General features: G+C 45.6%; 1 protein-coding gene across 1 annotated transcript in view; it reads left to right on the forward strand.

Annotated features, from left to right (window-relative positions):
• The window catches only part of TNS3 (tensin 3), a 269,039-nt gene that overhangs the window by 198,609 nt on the left and 51,831 nt on the right, over positions 1-18,599 (forward strand). The window lies entirely within an intron of this gene.

Genomic DNA, 18,599 nt, shown 5'->3' on the forward strand with positions numbered 1-18,599 from the left:
AGGTGCAGAATTTTGATGCAAAATACCTAAGTAATCTCAGAAATGGTGACTCTCGAGGGAACACGTGAAGATGGGTGTGCAGCTGAATCGGGCTCTGGCAGTGTGGAACTGCCTATGTGCTAGCATCTCTTCAGCCCCTGGCTTATGTCTGCCGACACAGCATCAGGAGAAGGGGTGAGGGTGCGCTTGTGAGCTGAGCGTCACTGTGAGTTGGAAGCAGCAGTCCTGGGAGTGTGAGGGCAGTGCAGAGAGGGAATCAGGTGGAATCAGTTTCCTGCGAGGAAATCTGGTGGAATCAATGTGCTTCATGGATAACCCCTTGCCCACTCAGAGTGTCTGTTCTGGTTCCTTCCTTCCTCTACATGTTGGATCTCCTGGTACATCAGGAACCTTTTTTTACTGCTGAGGACTCCATGCATATTTATAACATTCATGGGCCAACCAGACTTACATTAACTTAAGAATTAGTCTGGAGTATATATTCTCAGGAGTGGAATTGCTGGGTCATTCAGTTCCTAGCCCATATTGCTTTACAGAATAGGCTGGACCAGTTGGCATTCCCAGCAGCAGGTAATCATACACATTTTCATCTTGATGTGTGCCAGTCCTGTGGGGTGAGATGATCACTCACCCTGGCGGTCAGTGATCGCCATACTTTGGTGTCTGTGTACTGCTGACGGGAGAGACTTACTCAGAGAACTGTGTGCGTCACTGTACCGTGTCCGGGTCCAGGCCTCTGTGGCCTGGCTTTGGGCAGAGGGAGTGGGGATACAACTAAGGTCTTATGTACATTTAAAATCATCCCTCTGCAGCTGTTTCTCTGCCCTGGCAGAGGCAGGTGAAGATCGTGGGGAGACATCAGCCTTCTCAGAAGGGGTCTATGGCTGTGTGGCACTTCGCACGAGGTGGTTAGACTGGTACCTTCCACCTCTTTCCAGAGGGGGTAGGTCTCAGAAGGAAACTGACAGACACACATACAGAAGCAAATGGAGACACAAGCACTGTCCACACTTTAGGGTCTCTTGGCAGCCACCAGTGGTCCCACAGACTCCCAGTATGATTTAAACTAACAGCCTGGAAGGATGGCTCCTCGTGGCACACGTTTGATCGCCCCATTGTCCACTCTAAGATCTGAACTGTTTTGCCCAGGGGACTATCCTGATATTGGATTTTTCGTTAAGGCCAGCATTTTCCACAAACTTGGAATTGTGTGTCTGTCTCTAATTCAGCAGTGACTGGCATTTAACTGCTTGCTTCATTTTCCCTCTTAATTCAGAGAAAGCTAGTCATTTATCACTTAATAGATTAGCTGTTTTTTCTTCCAACTTCCCTTTGTTGGTGTTAGGAGCATTATAAATGCCTTTGCCTATACACAGAACAATGATAAACTATTCACCTTACCTAGCAGATATTCCCTGAAATGTATGATCAGAAAGGCCTGGTGTTTTTGTTATTCTGTGCAATATATGGGCATTATATTACATGTTCTGTTTGATATACACATTTTTATGATTTGTATTTCATGAGAAGAGTGTCTGTTCTAGTAATAGTGTATTATGCCCAGATACAGTGTCTGTTCCGCCACATTTTATGTATGTCATATGTTTGTATATGTAGGTATTCATTCCCCTTTTTGTTACTGCAGTGACCAGGGATTGCACTGGCTCTAGTATGCCTCAGGGGTTGCAGACTTTGTTTGATCCCAGGGGTCCCCCTTGTCTGCTAGGATTATGCCTGGCCCATGTGGAGGGTACAGGGATTGACCTGGTGGTCTCCTCCTCAGAGCTGCCTCCTGGCCTGGTTCCTGCACGTCTTAGAGATTTCGATGGAGGCAAACAAAGGGCCAGAGTCTCCGGCCCCGAAACCCTTCCTCCTTGAATCAGCCGCAGTTGATGCTGTGTGTGACTGTGTGCAGTGGATTTGGACCTGCTTCTGATGTGGAATCGAATCAGACCTCAGAACACCTAGACTAGGATCCTTGGGAATAAACTGGTAGTTGAGGGAGATCTAGAAATTACATTTAGAATTAGCATAGAAAAAATTGCATTAAACCCCCCAGCAGAAAATTCCCTCAGGCTTATTAGCATCCCTGACTGAGGCCTCCAGGGACACTGAGGAAGACTGAGAGGTCCTGACCCTGCTGACCCTTAATGGGAGGGTGCTGAATGGTGCCAACCGTCAGTACTAGACCACCCTGTGCTACTGGGGTTGGAAATGGGATCAGCCACACCCATCTCTCTGGTCCTAGGTCTTTTTTTTTTTTCAATCTGGACTTTATTGATCTAATAAAATTACATTAAGAATTGAAATGAATTATACATTATTGTGCTCATGTTTCCCCCATACAAAGTTCGAGAACCCATCCCTTCACCAGTGCCCATTCTCTACCACCAGTAAACCCAGCATCTCTTCCACCCTCCCGAGTCCCGTCTCCCCCCCCAACCCACACTGCCACTATGGCAGGGTATTATTCCCTTTTGTTCTCTCTCTCTGATTAGGTGTTGTGGTTTGCAATAAAGGTACTGAGTGGCCATTGTGTTCAGTCTCTAGTCTACATTCGGCACGCATCACCCTTCCCCCGCATGACCTCCGACCACATTTTACTTGGTGTTCCCTTCTCTGAGTTGCCCAAAATGAGAGACCAGCCTCCAAGCCATGGAGTCAACCTCCTGGTACTTATTTCTACTATTCTTGGGTGTTAGTCTCCTAGTCTACTATTCTATATTCCACAGATGAGTGCAGTCTTTCTATGTCTGTCTCTCTCTTTCTGACTTATTTCACTTAGCATGATACTTTCCATGCTGATCCACTTATATGCAAACTTCGTGACCTCCTTTTTTCTAACAGCTGCATAGTATTCCATTGTAGAGATGTACCAAAGTTTCTTCAACCAGTCATCTGTTCTAGGGCACTCAGGTTTTATCCAGATTCTGGCTATTGTAAACAGTGCTGCGATGAACATATAAGTGCAGATGTCATTTCGACTATACTTTTTTGCTTCTCTGGGATATATTCCCAGCAGTGGTATTGCTGGGTCAAATGGGAGTTCAACCTCTAATTTTTTGAGAATCGTTCATATTGTTTTCCAAAAGGGCTGAACTAGTCGGCATTCCCACCAGCAGTGTAGAAGGGTCCCTTTCTCCTCACATCCTCTCCAACAGTGGTTGCTTTTGTTCTTTTGGATGTGTGCTAGTCTCTGTGGTGTGAGGTGGTATCTCATGGTTGTTTTGATCTACATCTCCCTGATGATTAGTGATGTAGAGCACTTTTTCATGTGCCTTTTGGCCATTCGTATCTCTTCCTTGGGAAAGTTTCTGTTCATTTCTTTGCACCATTTTTTTGATGGGGTTGGATGTTTTCTTCTTGTAGAGTTCAACCAGTGCTTTATATACCATTCATATCAACCCCTTATATGCTGGGTATTGTGTAAATATCCTTTCCCATTCTGTGGATAGTCTTTGTATTCTGGTCACTGTATCTTTTGCAGTGCAGAAGCTTTTTAGTTTAATGTAGTCCCATTTGTTGATCTCTGTTTCCACTTGGTTGGCCAGTTGCATGTCATCTTTGAAGATACCTTTATCTTCAGTATCGTGGAGGGATTTGCCGACCTTGTCTTCAATGTACCTTATGATTTGTGGTCTGATGTTGAGGTCTTTAATCCATTTTGATCTGACTATTGTGCATGGTGTCAGGTCGAGGTCTAAGCCCATTCTTTTGCATGTGGTTGTCCAGTTGTGCCAGCACCTTTTGTTAAAGAAGCTTTCCTTGCTCCACCTCACATCTCTTGCTCTCTTATCAAAGATTAGATGATCATACATTTGTGGTTGTGTGTAGGGATATTCCACCCTGTTCCATTGGTCTTCGGCTCTGCCTTTGTTCCAGTACCATGTTGTTTTAATTCTTACCGCTTTGTAGTAGAGTTTAAAATTGGGGAGGGTGATGCCTACCATCCTCTTTTTCCCAATAATTGTTTTAGCTATCCATGGGCGTTTATTGCTCCATATAAATTTCAGGATTGCTTGATCCATTTCTTTGAAGAATGACATGGGTATCCTTATAGGGATGGCGTTAAATCTGTATAATGCTTTGGGGAGTATTGCCATTTTGACAATGTTGATTCTCCCTATCCATGAGCAGGGGATATGTTTCCATTTCCTCATGTCCTCTTTTATTTCATGGAGTAGCGTTTTATAGTTTTCTTTGTAGAGGTCCTTTACTTCTTTAGTTAAGCTGATTCCAAGGTATTTGATTTTCTGGGGCACGATTGTGAATGGGATTGCTTTTTTCATGTCCCTTTCCTCTGCCTCATTGTTTGCATATAGGAAGGCCATGGATTTTTGGGTATTGATTTTATAGCCTGCGACTTTACTGTACAGGCCAATTATTTCTAAGAGTTTCTTACTAGAACTTTTAGGCTTCTCTAGGTATAGTGTCATATCGTCTGCAAATAGTGAGAGCTTGATTTCTTCCTTTCCGATCTGAATCCCCTTAGTATCTTTTTCTTGCCTGATGGCTATTGCTAATACTTCCAGTACTATATTAAAGAGAAGTGGTGAGAGTGGGCATCCTTGCCTAGTCCCCGATCTTAGAGGAAAGGCCCTTATTTTTTCTCCATTGATGATAATGCTTGCCATAGGTTCGTGGTAGATGGCTTTGACTATCTTCCTCCAAAACCCATTTTGGTGAGAGTTTTTATCATGAATGGGTGTTGGATCTTGTCAAATGCTTTCTCTGCATCTATTGATATGATCATATGGTTTTTATCTTTACTTTTGTTGATATGATGGATTATGTTGATTGATTTCCGAATGTTAAACCATCCTTGCATCCCCGGGATGAATCCCAATTGGTCATGGTGTATGATCTTTTTGATGAGTTGTTGGATTCTATTTGCTAGTATTTTGTTGAGGATCTTCGCATCAGTGTTCATCAAGGATATTGGTCTATAGTTTTCTTTGTTAGTGGTGTCTTTGTTTCCTTTTGGTATTAGGGAGATATGTGCCTTGTAGAAACTGTTCGGAAGGGTTCCTGTCTTTTCAGTTTCCTGGAAAAGCTTGAGGAGAACTGGCAACAAGTCTTCTTTAAATGTTTGGAAGAATTCGCCAGTGAATCTGTCTGGACCTGGGCTTTTGTTTTTGGGGAGACATTTGATTGCAGTTTCGATTTCCTTGATATTTATGGGCCTATTCAGGTATTTCAAGTCTTTTTGGTTCCGTCTTGGGAGATTGTAGGAATCAAGGAATTCGTCCATTTCGTTTAGGTTCTCTTGTTTCGTGGCATACAGACTTTCAAAGTAGTCTCTGATGATCTTTTCAATCTCCTTGATTTCTGTTGTAATGTCTCCCTTTTCATTTCTGATTCGGTTTATTAGGGTTTTCTCTCTTTCTTTGTTTGTGAGTCTTGCTAGTGGTTTATCAATCTCATTTATTTTCTTGAAGAACCAGCTCTTTGTCTCATTGATCTTTTGAATTGTTATTTGGGTTTCCATATGTTAATTTCTGCTCTAAGTTTTATTATTTCTTTCCTTCTATCTGGTTTGGGTTCCTTTTGCTGGTCCTCTTCTAAGATCTTGAGCTGTGAAGTCAAGCTATCTATATAGGCTCTTTCTTCCTTTCTTTTTTTTTTTTTTTTTTTGCTTTTTGGGTCACACCTGGCGATGCACAGGGGTTACTCCTGGCTCTGCACTAAGGAATTACCTCTGGCCGTGCTCAGGGGACCATATGGGATGCTGGGATTTGAACCCGGGCCAGCCGCGTGTAAGGCAAACGCCCTACCCGCTGTGCTATCTCTCCAGCCCCTCTTTCTTCCTTTCTGAGGAAAGCTTGCAGAGCTATAAATTTTCCCCTTAATATAGCTTTAGCTGCATCCCATAGGTTCTGGTATCTTGTGTCTTCATTCTCATTTGTTTCAAGGTTTTTTTTTTATTTCTTCCTTGATTTACTTCGTGACCCACTCATTGTTTAATAGTGAGTTGTTTTATTTCCAAGTGTTTGATTTGGTTCTCCACGTCTGTGCGTGATTAATTTCCACCTTCAGTGCATCATGGTCTGAGAAGATAGTTGATACAATTTCTATCTTCCCGATTCTATTAAGGTATAATTTGTGATCCAGAACGTGGTCTATTTTGGAAAATGATCCATGTGCGCTGGAAAAGAATGTGTATTCTTTCTTTTTGGGGTGTATAGCCCTGTATAGGTCTATTAGCCCTGAATCTTCCTTTTCTTCCTTCAGAGCCATTGTTTCCTTGCTGAGTGTTGTTCTTATTGATCTATCCAGAGGTGATAAAGCAGTGTTGAAGTCTCCTACTACTATCGTGTTGCTAGTTATGTCCTCCTTAAATTCTATTAGGAGTTCTTTTAAGTATTTAGCCGGTCATTCATTAGGTGCGTATACGTTTAAGAGTGTGATTTCTTCCTGTTGTACATATCCTTTGATGAATAGGAAATGACCTTCTCTGTCCCTTCTAATCTTTTTCAGCCTGAAATCTATGTTGTTGGATACTAGTATGGCCACCCCCACTTTTTTGAGGGAGCTGTTTGTTTGCAGGATTGTTTTCCATCCTTTGATTTTGAGTCTGTGTTTGTTCTGACTATTCAGATGTGTTTCTTGTAAGCAGCAGAAAGCTGGGTTTTGCCACTCTGTGCCTCTTGACTGGTGCATTTAGACCGTTAACATTAAGAGAAATTATTGTCATGGGATTTTGTGCCCTTTTTCTGTAGGGTTTGTTGTTCTTATAGGTCTTTTTCCTTCTCTTATAGTAGCCCTTTGAGTCCTTCTTTTAAATTTGGTCTTGAGTCTATGAAGTTCCTGAGCTGTTGTTTCTCCGTGAAATAGCGTATAGTTCCTTCAAGTTTAATTGAGAGTTTAGCTAGGTAAAGTATTCTTGGTGAGGCATTCATTTCATTGAGTTTTCTCAGTATATCCCACCATTGTCTTCGGGCTTGGAAGGTTTCTTCTGATAGGTCTGCTGTGAATCTAAGGGGAGCTCCTTTGTATATGATCTCCTTCTTTGATCTTGCTGCTTGCAGTATTGTGTCTCTATCCATAGCATCCATCATTCTGACTATGATATGCCTTGGGGATTTTTTTATTTGGGTTCCTTTTAGCTGGTACCCTTCAGACTCTTTGGATCTGGATGTCCATATTTTCTAGCTCTGGGAATGTCTTAGCAATGATGTCTTTTATTGTGTTTTTTTTTTTTTCATTAAGATTGTTCCCCTGTGGTTCTGGTACTCCAATGATTCTTATGTTGTTCCTCTTTAGGTCATCCCCTAGGACTCTAATTCGCTCTAGAGCCATTTTGAGGTCTTTGGCCATTATTTGTTGTTGCCTATATGCTTTCTGCAGCTGGTCTTCAAGATCACTGATTCTTTCTTCGGCAGCAGTCATTCTCCTGTTAAGGGCTCCTACTGAGTTTTTTTTATTTCATCTACCGCTTCTTTTAATTGTGTCACTTCTGTTCGTAGCTTTGAAATTTCTGCTCTCATTTCTGTTCGTAGCTTTGAAATTTTTGCTCTCATTTCTTCCTGGATTATCTTGGTGGATCATTCCAATGCTGCATCCATATCCTCCCTTAATTTATTGGATGTTCCCTCCATAGTTGCTTTGATTTCTTCAACCATCTTCACGATTTTCTCTCTGAATTCTTTATCAGAGAGGAGACTGTATTTCTGGGGAGTCATTGCTGGGGTTGCAGAGACCCTCCCTTCCATCTCTGCTGGTGGTGGGGATTTTCGCTGTTTCTTCATGTTGATATGGGTTTTACTATTAGGCGCTCTCCTTAGCTTGAGAGGGGTTTCAAGAGAAAGCGTGGGGCTATGAACTTTTTACAAAGGACTCTATGTGCGGCTCGATGAGTTCATTAACAGTTTTTGTGAAATTCGGATAGGCTAGGTCAGTTGACTATTAACATATAGTGACTAAGATGACCAGGATGTTCTTCAGAGGGATAGATTCTATCGGTTTTGGCCAGAGCACAATGCATTGAGTGAGAAAAACATCTTCCGCTGCATAAGCTGCCACTGCTCCAGAAGGAGGCCACGCCCCTTTGAGGCCACGTCCCCTGCGTGTGGACACGCCCCTTACAACCTGATAGAGATGGGAGGGGTCAGGCCTGCTGCAGGGAGACTGAGAGGCGCAAGACTGAGGGGTCTGGGGTCTCCGGGTCCCCAGGCCGTGGCCGCAGGGGGATCCAAGCCACTGGTCCTAGGTCTTTTGCTGTCTTTAAAATCATCTAAACTAGGGGCTGGAGTGGTAGTACAGCGGGTTGGATGTTTGCCTTGCATGAGTCTGACCTGGGTTTGATTCCCAGCATTCCATATGGTCCCCCAAATACCACCAGGAGCAATTCCTGAGTGCAAAGCCAGGAGTAACACCTGAGCATCACTGGGTGTGGCCCCAAAACAAAATCATCTAAACTGCCAGTGCCATAATATTAGTCCCAAAAGCCTTAGTTGCTCATGATTTAAGTCCATCCATGGAGTAAATGTTTGCGTAAGCACCACTCTGGCCTTTCTCGGCCTCACTTATGAATCTAGGATGTAGAGCCTCATTCATGACTGTTGCTTCAGGGCAGTGCCTTCTAGGTAGCTAGAGGAGGTCCTACGTCTCTGTTATTTAGAGCTGGATACTCACCTGCATATAAATGAGAGTGTTGGCTCTGAATTACCCCTGGAATAGTGGCTTTGCTATCCTGAAAGATGAAGTAGGAACAGTTTCCCAACTTCTTCATCTCAGTATAAATTAAATCCATACACTGTGTATATAAATCTGATGCCTAAAAATGGGGTTAAGAAAGGCAGACTTACCCTGATCTCAGGACCCTTGGACTTGAGACCATATCTTGGACATAAAAAAAGATTAAAAATTTTTTTTAAATGCAGTATATAGAATGTCCTGCAACCATAATGAAATCAAACAAGAAACCAGTAAGATAAAGGTGACAAGACAATTTCCAACCATCTGGGAACTGGAACACCTTTATAAATAAACCAAGGATATCTTTATATTTTAAAAGCAATACAAGAACATAGTGAACTGAATAAAATAAAAAGAAAACATGAAAATTTGTGGAAGAGAGCTAAAAGTGGTGAGAGGAAAATTTAAAACAGAAATATGTACCTTTGTAAAGAAGGAAAGTCTTAAAATGAATAATTTAATCTTTCCCCCAGAACACAGAAGAAAGGAACAAGCTTAACTTGAGGTAAATATGAGAAAGGAAATACTAAAAGTCAGTAGAAATCACTGAAACAGAATAGAGGAGATAAGTGCAAGAAAGCTGTTTGAAAGCTCCTTTGCTCAGTCTCCACTGGTCAGTACTGTCCAACCAGAGATTTGGGTTCCTTATCAAGGCAAAACAGGTTCCTAAGATTAAGACTCTTGCACATACAACTCCACTTGGATCTCCATCACCTCCTGGCCCCTCGAGCATCTCCGGAGTAGCCCTGGAGAGTCTTGTAAGCATTGCTTTGTAGCCAGGAGGTCTGGCACTGCCAGGGCTGCTGACCCTGGTGATCCCTGGCAACATTGCATCTTTATGCCTCTCAATGGTTTGTCCCCCTACCCTCTGCATACTGCTAGAAGACCTCCTGTCTGAAAAAAGAATCACAGATGAGGGCCAAATGGAATTTATCCCAGAGATGCAACACTAGTTTAATATTTGAAGATTGCTCAGTGTAGTCCCCCATATTGGCGGGCTAAAGAGGAAATCTCATGATCATAGCAATAGGTACAAAATATTTTTATACTTGGCTAATTTATACTTGTTCGTGCCTAAAAAATACTAGCAAAACAGAAAAGAGGAAATTACTCTTCCTTTTATGGTGTATCACAGAAACCTGACCGGTAATCCCACTTCTCCCTAGTTCTTAGGGATGCACCAGAGGGATGGGTAGTAAAAGACAGAGATTGGAAAGAATGAAGTACAGTTGTCTCTTTTTTGTAGGTGGCAAGAAATACCCATGTGGAAAATTCCAAGGAATCCATAAAAGGAAAAATAAAATCTGAGAACAAATTTAGCAAGATTGTAGGATATAAGATAAGCACATAATCAGTTGTATTTCTGTAGACTAGCAATGAACATGCTAGCCTAAATTAAACTCCAGTAATTATACTAGGTCAACAAAATAAAAATATTTGAATGTAAACATCACGTACACTAAAAATTTTCTTTCGTGTTGACGAAAGATTGATTGAAAGATACAGTTTCTGTGGGCTGGGAAACTCAGCAAAGATACCCTTTATTTCCAAATTAGTGTACAGTTTTAAAAGTTTTGTTTAAAATTCCAGTAAGAGCTTTTGTAGAGATAAGATAACTGAAGTTTAGTTTATCTGCAAAGGCAAAGGAAGTAGATTGACAAATAATTTTGGAAATGACTAAAATAAAAGAATCGAGTTCATTTCCAGACTGACTATATACCTAGACTGTGTATCTCTCTCTCTGTCTCTCTCCCTCTCCCCCTGCCCCAATGTACAAAAGAAAATTCGAGAAGGAAAATAAATTTTTCAACTAATGCTGCAGACATTGTTGGACACTACAGAAACAAAATGAACATTGATCGCAGTTTCTGCCTCAAACACAAGATGGATCAAAGACTTAAGTGTAAAAAACATAAAACTGAACATCTTTTCCCCCCCCCCCTGTGCTGGGGATAGAACAGAGGGCCTCCTACATGCAAGGAAAGTGCTTCAAAAGTGCTTCTTAGCACCAGATGCAAGATCCATAAAAGGAAAAAATGTACAAACCAGACTATTAGAATGGAAAACTTTTCTTTGGGATGAACCTACTAAGAGGATAAGTAGACAAACTACAGACTAGGTGAAAGTATTTTCACTCTAGAATTCAGTACAGAGAAGTAAACAGTCCAGTTAGAAAATTCCAAAAGATACCTTACAGACGAAGATACGTAGATGCAAATCAGCACATAAAATATTTGGGCCCAGATTGAGCAGTGGTTGAGCATATGCTTTGCATGTAGAAGACCTTGAATTTTGGAGGAACAAAGAAGAGGAGATGTTTAACATCATGAGCAACTAGTTAAAAGTAAATTTAAACCATACAGTGTGTGTGTGCGTGTGTATTAGTTAAAAGTAAATTTAAACCACACTCTGTGTGTGTGTGTGTGTGTGTGTGTGTGTGTGTGTGTGTGTGTGTGTGTGTTGCTGACGGTGTTTGGACTACAGCTGGCTCTCGCTCAGAGGACCTCAGGTGGCTCAGGGGATGGAACTCCAGTCATCTGTATGTTGGGCAAGTACCTTAGCTGCTTATCTCCCTATCCGGGGACTTGAAGTAGGACATTTTATTGTGGCATTATTGTAAAATCACACAGAGTTGTGAGAAATTACAGACATCCAAATACGTTTCTCTAATGGTTTACTGTATTTTGGAAATCATACCAGATGAGAAAACTGATACCCAAACAGAACTGCCTGTCCTGTAAACATGATTACCACCGTGGGCCCACTGGGATCTGGTGTGTTTGAAGTGCCTGAGACAGCCGTGGGTGAATTTGGGGGCAGTTATGGAGGTTCCTTATTCTCTCTGGCCTACTCTCATGTTAGCTTGGAATTTCCATCATGGAAAGTTACTGCATAAATTATAGAAGCACTCAGCATTGAAGAGATACCACTCAGTTTTGTCTTGAGCATCTTCCTCACTCTGATGCTTGACCTCGCCGTATGCTTGAGGGAGGGCAGCAGTCAGAACAGATGAGGAGTGTGGAAGATACGGAGGAACCCACCCCTCAGCAATGGGTCAAGTGAGAGCACCCCTGGAAGGTTTCATGAGGAGAGAGAACAATCATTTCTTTAAAAACTTTTTAAAAAGTCATTTTACTTGTTTTTGGTTTGTAATACTATTAATAATGTGCTTTCTCATGCACATTATTCCACCACCATACCCAGTGTCAGTGCACACAGCCTTTGCCCCAGGACCCTCGCCTTCCGCTCAGTGTGACCCCCAATGCTCCACCGTGAGCACAGTTCTCCCATTGCCTTCGTTAGCCATCTTCGCTCCCTTGCTGTATATCTCTAAGTCCAGACACATGTGTCTGTCCCTTCCTTCTGACTGGGTCACTCAGCGTGATCTCCTCAAGTTCCATCCGTATTGTTGTAAGTTGCATCATTTTGAGAATGTTTTCTTTTTCCCCAAGATCTTCATGAGGAGGCCAGAAGGCAAGTTGGTTAGTTTGTTTGGGGCCACCCCTGGCAGTGCTCGGGACTACTCCTGGCCCGGGGACTCTGCAGTGCCGGAAGCCAATCAGGGCTTCATGCATGCAGAGCATGTGCCGCGTTCACTGAGCTCGGGGGTCTCTGTTCTGGGGAGAGCAGGAGAGGTGTGGATGAGGTCCGTCAGGGGTGTGCTTTCCTCCTGGCCCGGCACTGCTCTGAGACCCATGTAGACTGGGAATGTAGCCTGGACTGCCCGGAAAGTCCAGGCCTGAGCCTTGGGGCTCTTTCTTTTTCTTTTTTTTTTGGCTTTTTGGGTCACAGCCGGTGATGCACAGGGGTTACTCCTGGCTCTGCACTCAGGAATTACCCCTGGCCGTGCTCAGGGGACCATATGGGATGCTGGGGATCGAACCTGGGTTGGCTGTGTGGAAGCCAAACGCCCTACCCGCTGTGCTATTGCTCCAGCCCCCTTGGGGTTCTTCTTGACAAAGGAAACCTTGTGGTTAGTTTGAGCTCAAGGGATCACTTACCCTGTGGTTTCCGATCTAACATAGCTTTAATGATATTTTCTAAAGAAATGGAATAAAAAGCACGAGGAAATGTTTGATTAAAATATATGTTTCTAGTGTATCTCGGCTCACAAATTGATCCATAAAAGATTTATTTTCCCTTCTAGAAAATGAAGGTAAAATGCACATTACAGTTTTGTTTGGTGGCTCTGGGGGGAACTGCCCATGCTAAGAGGTTAACTCTTTCTCTGTCTCTATTCCTGGTGGTTCCGGGGACCTGGTAGCAAAACATGTGCTCCCGCCTTTGGCCTGCCCCCAAGCATGTCCCCGATGGACTATCAACCACATTGAAGGTGCAGTTTGTACATTCCCAGTACCTGGAACCATTCCCTAGCATTAGCTATCCAGCTTCAGAACCTTGCTGCCCCAGGAGGGGTTTGTGGACACTGGTTAGCAGTGAATGTGGTGAAATGTCTTTCTCTGATTGGAATCTCTCCTAGCCATCGTTCCGGAAAGTCGAACTTGGCAGTCAGGGCTGCTGAAGGGGCTGCTCTGAAGATGGGAAGCTGGCCTCCTCCCAGGCTGCAGGGCCTTTGGGGCTCTGCTACACCATGGAGACCCCTTGGGTTTCTCTTCAAAGGGAAGAAGGGTGAGGTTCCCCAATGGGAGAAAGAAAGAAGTGTCCAGGAATGTTGAGAGAAAAACTTTGAGGCAATGGTAGATTTTGATTTTTTAAGAAACGTTTATTGTTCTTCAAATTTGACAAATTTTAAATTGCTTCTGTCAGGGTTCCCCTTTCCTTTCTGTACTTGACTCATTTTCCTTGTGAAATTGTCTGAACTTTCAATGACAGTGTTTATAATAGGAAGTAAAGTGTGTGCTGAATATGAACATGTCTGGTAGCCTAAGAAGCAAATACATTTACATGTGTTTATAATGTGTTTATAGTGTTTATAGTTAGGTAAGTGTGTGTCCGCAGATGTAGGTATAAGTGATATCTATACTTAGGTAGAAAGTGCTATGTGCACCCATTTGTGCAAACGAACTAATATTGGTGAGAATAGCCTGTATGAGTCAGTTCCAAAATAGCTGGTTTGGGTTAGCAAGCATTTCACCCCTCCACTCTGTATGTAGAAAATAGAAAAAGTTCATCAAAATACATTTTAAAATCAATATGAAGGTAATAATGTGGGCCAGAGGAGACCACCAGCAGTCCTGGCTTGGGAATGTTTGGTTTGCAGTTGCTTTAGACTTGAGAACACCAGTTCTCTTGAGTGAATTGAAGGCCCCAAAATGCAAGATGTTGAGGCCAGGGAAATGCTTAAAGGACTGAAGGACATGGGTACTTCCATGCAAGAGGAAAGCCCCTGTCTGAGTCCTGGTACCTAATGGTTCCCCAGGCACCCCGGGCATAACCTCGGTAGCTCTGATCAAGTCTGGGTCTGAACAGAAAGGCATCTCCAGACTCACCCTGCAGCCATATTGTCACAGGGAGTAACACTCAGATCCTCAGAATTTCTGACTTCCTCCCTCTCCACCCAGATTGGCTTTTTGTCCACTGCCTTATCCATGGAACAGGCCAGCTTGGAAATGTCCCTTGTGAGCCAGTGGCTTCCCGGCTCTGATGAATGCTGTCTTTCATTTGCTTGCTTTGGGTTTATAGGCCTTTGTTTTGTACTTATTCATCAGCTGTTCCCCCCACTCCCTTCTAGTGGGCTGTTTCTGAGTCTCAGCACTGACTTATTCTAATGTGTTGACAGCAGAGTTTGGCTGTTACTGGGATTCTGAGTCCTGCAGGCGGGAAGCGCAGCGAGACCTCGGGGCTTGGGGCAGATCACGTAGTCCCGAGCTACTGCTGAAGCTCTGTCATGTCTGTAGCTTTATCATGCGTGTAGCTTTGTCATGCCTGTAGATGCCTATAGCTCTTGTGCCTGTAGCTGTCATGCCTGTAGCTCTTATGCCTGTAGCTCTGTCATGCCTGTAGCTCTTATGCCTGTAGCTGTCATGCCTGTAGCTCTTATGCCTGTAGCTGTCATGCCTGTAGCTCTTGTGCCTATAGTCTGTCATGCCTGTAGCTCTTGTGGCTGTAGCTCTGTCATGCCTGTAGCTCTTGTGCCTGTAGCTCTCGTGCCTGTAGCTCTCTCGTGCCTGTAGCTCTGTCATGCCTGTAGCTCTTGTGCCTGTAGTCTGGGGGAAAGATTAAATTATTCATTTTAAGACTTTCCTTCTTTACAAAGGTACATATTTCTGTTTTAAATTTTCCTCTCACCACTTTTAGCTCTCTTCCACAAATTTTCATGTTTTCTTTTTATTTTATTCAGTTCACTATGTTCTTGTATTGCCTTTAAAATATAAAGACATCCTTGGTTTATTTATAAAGGTGTTATTCAGTTCCCAGATGGTTGGAAATTGTCTTGTCACCTTTATCTTACTGGTTTCTTGTTTGATTTCATTATGGTTGCAGGACATTCTATATACTGCATTTAAAAAAATTTTTTAATCTTTTTTTATGTCCAAGATATGGTCTCAAGTCCAAGGGTCCTGAGATCAGGGTAAGTCTGCCTTTCTTAACCCCATTTTTAGGCATCAGGTCTGCGAGGGGCCATCTCCCTGCAGGGCGGCACCCTACCCTGTGCTGTCTCTCTGCCCGTTACTGGGTGTTACAGACAAACCAGCTTTTGTGACCAGTTGTTGGAGTTTAATTGTTCCCACAGAGCCTGAGGTTTGGGTGATTGTGAAATCAGGTCTGAGTAGGAGTGTGTGTGTATGTGTGTGTGTGTGTGTGTGTGTGTGTGTGTGTATGATATTTCTTATCTTAAGCTCTCATGTTTCTCCAGTGCTAAGGGCAGGTGATGGAATACAGGAATGAGTGATGACTGTCTGATGTATGCATCATGCTAAGACTGCCTTGTTTCCATCTTTGAGAGTAGAGACACCCGGGGTAACACTGTGGTCCCTGAAGTCTCTCGGGTCCTGGTTTACCCTTGTGATGTCACGAGTTCTGAGAAATGCCTGGTAGACAGCTCTGTGGGTATAGAAAAAGCCAATCCTGCATTCAGCTCCAACTGAGGCAGGAGGGCAGGGTTCTGAGGGGCAGGTGGACAAGGAATTATGGCACTGGGGCATATCAGGGGCTGGGTGTGTAGGGTCGCAGCTGTGGGTGCTTTCATATAGTACAAAGATATTAGGGGCCTCAAGAGGGAGCACATAAGAGAGGAGTCCTCCTCCCCCACCCCAGGCCTCCTTTCTGGCCTTCAGACCCCTCTCTCGGCACCATTGATCCCCTTGCTATGATTCTCTGCCCTCTTATATCCTGGAACCTCCTTTCCCGGTCTGACACTTGAAGGGAGATGCCACTGCCTGTCGCCCTCCTTGGTTGTCTCACCTCCCCACTTTCCTTCTCTTCCCCACCTAATTCCGACTACATCCATCACCACAGGCAGCCCCCGTTGCCCCCATACCAGACAAGCAGAGTTTTATAACTTTGGGTGCAGTGAGTTGGGAGGATGCACACCTTTTGGGGTGATGGGGGCTCCCAGGCTTCTTGGAACAGCCCCTATAACTCTTACCTATTTTATGACGTGTCGCATATGTGTGTTTGTGAGTATAAGTGTGTTTGTGAGTGTGTGGGTGTGTATGAGAGAGAGTGTGTGGGAGAGAAGGAAGGAGGGAGGGAGGGAGAATTTGGGGAGAGCAGCCCCAGAGCTGAAGTGCCTGCATTGACGAACCCTCAGGGCGGTCTGTTGTCTATTTTCACCATTATTTTGTTTTTGACTTGTAGTGAAGAGACACTTTGGAGAAATGTTTTTATTTTCTATTGTTAGTAAGTAGAAGAGTGGGTGGGAAGGCGAGGGAGTGTGGGGTGGTGTGTGATGGTGAGAGTGCCCCCATGGCTGGCCCAGTGAGGTCCTGCTGGCATCCCCCTCTCCAGCTCCTGGTTACCTGGTGGGGGCAGGGGTTTCTGAAGGAGATGTCATGAACAGAATGACGCCTCCTGGAGCACAACCAGGAGCTCCCCCGTGTCTGTCTGGTTGAGTGGCGGGAAGGTGCAGAGGCTCCCCGGAGTCTGTTCCAGCGGTGTCACCGGGTTGGAGGGGCTTCCTTCTCCGCCTCTGCCACACCGTGGGTGTGCCTGGTGTCTCGGGCCCAGGGTTTCCCAGGGCACAACGGGAAGGACCCAGCCTTGGAGGCTTCCTGGGCCTGGCCAGAGCACAGCCCCTTCCTCTGTCCAGGATCAGCGGGCCACGGGAAAGGCCATCCGTCCTCAGGCAGAGCCCGCCCTGGACTGTAGCCAGGCATTTTCGAAAGCTCCTGCAGGCACATAAACATCCCAGAGGAAGTGTCTTTGGGGCGGAGGGTCCTGAGTCTTCCTGGCCCGTGACTGGGGGAGGATGGAAGGGGAGGACCCCCAGGGTCGTCCCCCTGCCACCCCCCCCCGCCCCACACACCTGCCAGCTGTTATCAGGCCCTTAGTAGTGCTAGCTGAGCCTCGCCTGCCCTAGAAGGTGGTGGAGTCTCGGTGCGTGCAGGCTGCAGTGAGGCGAGCTGGCGGCATGTGCAGAGCGTGTCATACAGGGCCTTCTCTTTCAGAGAGGCCGGGAGATGTGAAGGCAGCACTGGGTGTGAGGGATGCATGAGGCCAGGCCATCCTTCAGGGAGCCCGACACACTTCTCAGTCTGAGTGTCCATCCTGTGCTATACTTGGTGGATTTCAGCCAAGGAAATCTTCCATCTCAGAAACCCCTCTCTGCTGTGTTCCAATCCAACTTAAGGTCGTAGGAGAGACTCAGTGAGTCCACCTGACTCCAGCAGACAGCCCACATTCTATCAGTCTGTTGAGTCACTTGAAATGGACTTTGAAGAACAGAGGCATCTTCACTGCGGGAAGGGGGGCTTTAGTCGGATGGAAGAATGTGAGTAGAGAAGAGGCCTAGAGTGGGTGGTCTTGCCCACAGCCCCTGCCTGGGACTGGCTATAGAGGCTGGGTGGCATTTCCAGCCCCCTGTGGACATGCAGAAAGAACTACAGGGACTGAGCACGAGAGCGGTGGGGTCGGACCAGCGGCTGCCTGGGCACTAAGGCCCAGACGCCAGGCTGGATGTGAGGGCTGGGGGAAGGGACAGAGCTGCCCAGGGTTTCAGGCCGCAGAAATGTGTCTGCTGGGAGCTGTAGTGCTCAGGGAATGTGCTTGCCTTGGGGGAGGGGAGGCGGTGGGGCAGCAGCCGGCCTGTCCAGGGCTGGGTGCCCTCCCATACGGCTGTCCCTGTTCTAGCTCAGTGCCTGTCCCCTGGCTGAAGCACACTGTGTGCTGGTTCCCTGGGGCTTTGCAGGAGCTGAAAGAGAGGGAAGAGGGAGGACAGAAACGGAAGGAAGCAAAGAAAAGCAAGGCGGGGCCACGCGTCTCCAGGCACTGACCGGGCAGGCAGCTGCCCAGCAATCCCAGCCCTCCTGCCGTCCTCTGAATGGGTCTCCTTGGCGGTGGCCGCCCCAGCCCCGCCCCAGCTCCCCGGGGACAGCCAGCCTGGAGGGTGGGGGCTGCCACTGCTCCCACTGGGTGCTGCTGTATCCCATGGACCGCCCGCTGCTCTGAGGTGCCCAGGTAAGCAGATGCTGTCTGCACATCTGGCCCCCAGCTGGGCTGAAACCCGATCTCCAGGGCAGTGGGGGAGGGGAAGGCCAAGAGGGTGGAGACAAGAGGGGTCCCAGGTTCCAAAGCCGAGGGGCTAGGGAGGAGGGTCCCTTCCCAGCGTCCTGTGTCCCTGGGCAACAGCCCTTCAGCCCCCACAGCTCTGGGCTGGGGGTGGCAGCACCCAGCCCGGACTCCGGAGGGCCGCTTGCAGAAGAAAGCCAGGCTTTGTCCGTGAGATTCACTGGGGCAGACAAAGCCTGGTTTACAGATGTGAGCTCTTCCGGCGCTCAGGC

Source organism: Sorex araneus, chromosome 7 (genome assembly GCF_027595985.1).
Source record: "Sorex araneus isolate mSorAra2 chromosome 7, mSorAra2.pri, whole genome shotgun sequence".
Taxonomy (NCBI): Eukaryota; Metazoa; Chordata; class Mammalia; order Eulipotyphla; family Soricidae; genus Sorex; species Sorex araneus.